We start from the raw sequence: 5,918 nt of genomic DNA, 5'->3' as shown, positions 1-5,918 counted from the left end.
CATTGGCTGTTGCATTTAGATTTATGATGGTGTTGCTTGGAAGGGTATCAGATGGTCTTTCGGACAATTTTCAAGTAATTTGTCCAATTTGAGTTTCTAGATTCTACAAAGATGCTTGTTGGCTTTTGAGGTCAGCATCATGCTTCATTAATATTCCATTCATTTCAATGGCCTTCAAGTCGGCTCGTTTCTCCGCTTTAGTGTTTTTGGCCATCATTTGAGTTAGCATTTCTTCAATTCTTGAGTTATCTTGGACTTATTGCTACTAGAAATTTGTCCTTCAAACTGGGTTTTAGGTTGGTACGCTTGATTCATCGGCCTTTTGTCGAATCCCATTGGGGCTTGACCGTTGCCTCTGTCCTTCCAACTAAAGTTCAGATCATTTCTCCAACCTGGATTGTAATTGTTGCTGAAGGCGTTGTTCTGGCGGGCTATGAAATCAAATTCTTCCATGGCCATAGGACTTTCTTCCATTCACTGGTCTTGTGTGATCCTCCACATGTGTTATATATGACTTTCGTCTTTTCCAGCTAAGCTTGTAGTTGTTCGAATTTCTTGGAAAGCGCTTCAAACTGTGCGATGACGAGAGTGTTGGAATCGATGTGGTGCATTCCTTTATGGGATGGAGTAGACCGCGATGGGTTATAAGAGAAACTCTTCTTTGCTGTCTATTCCAAAATTTCAAATGCTTCATTTGGAGATTTGGATCCTAGATCATCGCCGGTGATTTGGCCAATTGCTTGCTTGTTCTGGCTGGATTGTGAGTCAAATATAGTTTGTACTTGTAGCCGCATGTTTAATCCATGATGTAGGCGTCTTCTTAGAAGACTCTTGTATCTCTCCCAAGCTGTGTATAGTGACTCATCGTCATCGGTTTTGAATCCGGTGATGCTGGCTCGATACTTTGCAGTTTTGTCAGGTGTAAAGTATTTCAAAAGAAACTGTTCTACCATATGTTCCTAGCTGGTGATGGATACAGATGGAAGAGATTCTAGCCAATCTAAGGCCTGTCCTCTGAGAAAGAATGGAAAGAGTTTGATTTTGGCTTGATTTTTTGAACAGTTTTGAATTTTAAAGGTTACACATATTCGTAGGAACCGAGAAATGTGAGAGAGAGGGTCTTAATCGAGAAGCCCATGAAATTGAACTGAATTTTCCACCATATGAATGGTGTTGGATTTGATTTTGAAGTTTTCAGTGATTTCGAGTGGTGCCACACCATCGCCATAGCCTTCGAGTGTTGGCTTGGCATATTGGCTCATGTTTGGTTCATTGTTTGGGTCTGCCATCATGTGTTCTGTTTGATCTTATTCAGATGTCGTGTTGTCTAGTGACTCGTTCTTGATTGTTTCGGCTATTTTTCTAGCCCGGTTGCGTATTATCCAATGAAAAAAACGTTGATATAATGCTTAATATATATAATTCCCTTGTATATTTTATATAATATTTTATTAGTTTTTGTTCGGTTTTTATTAGAATTTGTATATTAATAACATATTTGAATAAGGTAGGTTCCGGAGATTTATCGTGGTTAAAAAGAGCGAAAAATGAGCTAAAATGAGTTAAAACAGAGAATCGGAGCATCAGAATTGAACAGGACCGCATCAGAATTGAACCGAACCAGACCGGTCAGCCTCCACCACTCTAGCCCACGGCGCCGCGCGACCAGAAGGGTAAAACGCCGCCACGCGGTGCCCCGGGCACCCAGATTTTAGAATTTTCTTCGTTTATTATCAGTTTTGGGCCTGGGAAACCTATATAAACACCCCTAAACTTATCCCTAAGCATAGTCTGAATACCCTAGCCGACTTGGACGAATTTGGGAGCTCAAGAGGTGATATTTTGGAGGGTTTGAAGGCTTGGAATCATACGGTGGCATGCTTATCAATCAAGAACGAAGACCACGGTTTTTATCACCTTTAATCTTCCATTCTTATTTATTTTCGCCATGATTTCTTTTATCATTGTTTTGTTTGATTTTATGTTGATAGGCTAAACATTATAGACTACCTAGGCTTATGATGAACCTATTTTGACGTTGTGATTTGATCTGGGATTTATTTATCATTATGGTTTTATGATTTAGTAAAAGGTTTAATCATACTAAATTGATGCATATGGATACTTAGGATTGTTTGATTGATTGCTATTATTCCATAGGTTGCCTTGATTATTGTTTGTCATTATGATAGGTTACTATTAGGTCAATTACTTTGTGTTCTTGATTATATTATAATTGATTTGCAATAAGATCATATGAATAATAATTATTAATTAATTAAACTTAAGTGTGCTGCTAATCTAAAATCTGTAAGTGCTAGGTTATTGATAGATCTTTATTATTGAATCTTGCTAGATTTAGTTCTTCGTAATGAGTCCGTCTATGTTTGATTATTTATATTATCTATTGAATCAATTAAATATATTAAACTGCCTTTGATTTTCGTGCTGTAAGGTAGGATTTCATATAAAGGAACTAAGTCATAATTAATTAGGTGACCGTAAGGAAACTTGATTTTTAATACTAGTGTGTGTTAAAACTTATTAGAAACCCATATGTGTCTCTTGAGAAGGGTCAGGGGTCCTGTTCGGGTTTTCTTTTAAGTGTCTATTTTACGATCCCAGTCCATAACTAAATATTTTCCCGGTTAATTAACAACTGAAATTTAGGGGATTCTAGCCTAGGTAGTTTTCTCATATCATCTGATTTAATCAAACTTGTGTTTTCGTTTAAATTACTTGTTTTCTTAAATTAGTTTTTAATAATAAATTTAAATTAGTATTTTAATTAAAAACCCCCTCAAAAACAAATATAAATAAATAGTCGTGTCTGTAGTTGAGTCTAATTAGCTAGTTAACGTAGTTTAAAGAGTCTCGTGGGTTCGATATCCGGACTTACTTCGCTTTACTAGATTCGATCGGTTCACTTGCCGGCTAGTAGTTTAGTCGAGTTTTATAGAGTTTAGAGTATTACTTAGTAGGGGTGTTCAAGAAATCCGCAATCCGAAAAAAACCGAAATTCGAACCGAAAACCGAAACCCGAATAATCCGATCCGAATTCTTATTCATATATTCTGATCGAATTCATCCGAATATCCAATAACTAATTCGTATATGGATTTCAAAAAATTCCGGATAGTTCGGATTATTCGGATATCCGAATAATCCGAATATATAACATGTTATTAGTGTATATAGACAAGTCTATTAACATTTACAATAACTTTATAACCATAACTTCATTATTCGTTCAATCAACCTAACACACCATAGACAAAAATGTGGTCGTTATACTCTATAACACTACTCAACTTCCTTGTTTTTGTAGTGTTTTACTTTTATTTTCTAGTTTTGTATGTTTATTTAATAAAACTTAAGTTTGTATATATGTTATACGGATTATTCGGATAATTTCGGATTATCCGAATCCATCCGAATTCAATTCGGATCGGATAGGAATGCCCCTAATTCGGATCGGATCAGATTTCGGATAGGGTTCCAAAATTTTCAAATCCGAACAATCCGAACCGAATAAACCGAGTAACCCGTTATCCGATTCGATGAACATCCCTATTACTTAGTGTCTAGATTAGCATAATTTAGTTAATAATTATTAGACTACTTTTAGCACATCATTTACCTCGTTAGATGTGTTTCTTCTCGCGTCTCTTAAATTATTCATGATCATGATGCCACATGATTACAACTACCAAATAGAGAGTACATGATGTCTAAAAAATAAGACATATAATACTAAAAGACTGAATATATGTTTATTGCAGACCATAAATTACAAGTTACTAAATTTGGAGTCCGTTTTAACCATAAGGAAGACGTTATGCAGATGAAAAAACTTGAAGCTTCTACAACTAGGGTGGTGCACCATCTGTTTCGAGCCACTTGTTATCCTTTTGAACAGCATCAGTATAAGCATTCCAGTGAAGCTTTAACATTCCTCCATTTCTGTCAATCTTCTAGCTTTACTAGAGTCGATCGGTTCACTTGCCGGTTAGTAGTTTAGTCGAGTTTTAAAGAGTCTAGAGTGTTACTTAGTGTCTAGATTAGCGTAATTTAGTTAATAATTTAATCTATAGTATTACTAAGTTGGAACGGGTCAAGGTCGGAATGAGTCAAAATGGGTTTCGGGCTGTTTTTTTTCGAACGAGGACAACAGAAGAAATATTTTAGTTTTTTTAGTTTTTTTGGTTTTTATTTATATTTTTATTTATAATTTTTTTTTTAATTTTTTTGTGAGGGGTTTTTTATCTTAATAAAAACCCCTCCAAAATAAATAATAAAAAATCAAAACTCAAAACATAAATAAAAAAACAAAAAAAAAGTAAAAAGACTAAAATTTTCTTCCGTTGTCCTAGTTTGGAAAAAAAAATGAGAAATGAACCGGAACCGAAGCCGAAGCCGAAAAAAATTGACAAAAACGAAACAAAAAACCAAAACTAAAACTGAAAAAATCGACAAAACAAAACTAGAAAAATGAAACCGAACATGAATGAAACAAAAAACCAACCAAAATGAAACAAACCCCGAAAATGAATCCGAAATCGACCAAAAAGAAACAACATAAACCGAAACCCATCCCGTCCCGTGCGAAAACTTGTGTCGGATCGAAACCTTATTCGAGCTGAAACCTAAACCGAACTCATTCCAATACAAAACCTGTTTTGGGCCAAAACCTATTGTGTGGAAATATGTGCCACTCCAAAACCCGTTTCGACCCAGACTTGGTATATTTCCTTAGGACACTAACCCGCAATGACCCATTTCTTTATATATATCGACCCATTTTGACCCGAAAATAATGAGGTAGAATTTAAAGTTGACCCATTTAGTTAAAATATCTGACCCAAACCAACCCATATAATTTTCAAATCAACCCAAACTAACTCATTTGAGATGCTTTGGGTCAAGATTGCCACCTCTACCAAATTGGTGATGAATCATTCTTCAATGGTGATGGATGATAATGATGGATGATGATGGATGCCTCCAAGCCTTTAACTCTTCTATGGATCTTCAATTTGAGTGTAAAGTGAGTGTTTTTAAGTGATAAATATGTCCAAATCCTCTCCAAGCACACTCAATGCAATAAGACATGCACATCTATTTATAGGGTGTCTGGGCATTGAGGCACGACCCGTGGTGGATGGGTACGGCCCCGTGGTGAGCTGTCCAGGAATAATAAAAGCTTGTCAGATCGTACATATGCTGACTCAGCATGGGAGCGTGGTACATGGGGCACGGCCCTATGTTTTGGTTGCCAGATCCTTGTATTTTTTGTCTTATTTGGGTAAGGTAACCACAGGGACGTAATACTTGAGGCATGCCCCATGATTTTATCTTTTCTCTCAGATTTTGTCTTATCTTGAAAAAGTGACCACGTGGGTTTGGTGCTAGAGACATGGCTGCGTGATTTTGGTGTGCCAGATTTTGTCTTATCTTGAAAAGATGACCATGGGGGTGTGGTTACTGAAACATGGGGGGGGGGCGTGTTAGGCTGACTGATACACAATAACAACAACCATACTCAGTATAAATCCCACCAATAACAAAGCTGTTAGCAGGGTCTGGGGAGGGCGGGATGCAGGCAAACCGTACCTCCATCCCAAAGGATAGAGAGGTTGCTTCTAGAGAGACCCTCGGCTCGAAAACCATATGCATGGGATCAATAATAATAGTGATATTAGTAGTGAATACTAAATATGTGTTATAGTAATAATAGTGACATTAGTAATGAATAGATCAATAATAGTGATCTTATAATGAATAGATCAATACTAGATATGTGTTACAGTAATAATAGTGATACTAGTAATGAATACTAAATATGTGTTATAGTAATAATAGTTGTACTAAATATAGAAATAGATCAATAATAACAGTGATATTAGTAATGAATACTA

This window comes from Bidens hawaiensis, unplaced genomic scaffold, assembly GCF_021521415.1.
Source record: "Bidens hawaiensis isolate Kalapana, Puna unplaced genomic scaffold, B.hawaiensis_p1.1 tig00015978_1, whole genome shotgun sequence".
Classification (NCBI taxonomy): domain Eukaryota; kingdom Viridiplantae; phylum Streptophyta; class Magnoliopsida; order Asterales; family Asteraceae; genus Bidens; species Bidens hawaiensis.
The sequence above is the reverse complement of the archived record's forward strand: the minus strand, read 5'-3'. Positions refer to the sequence as shown.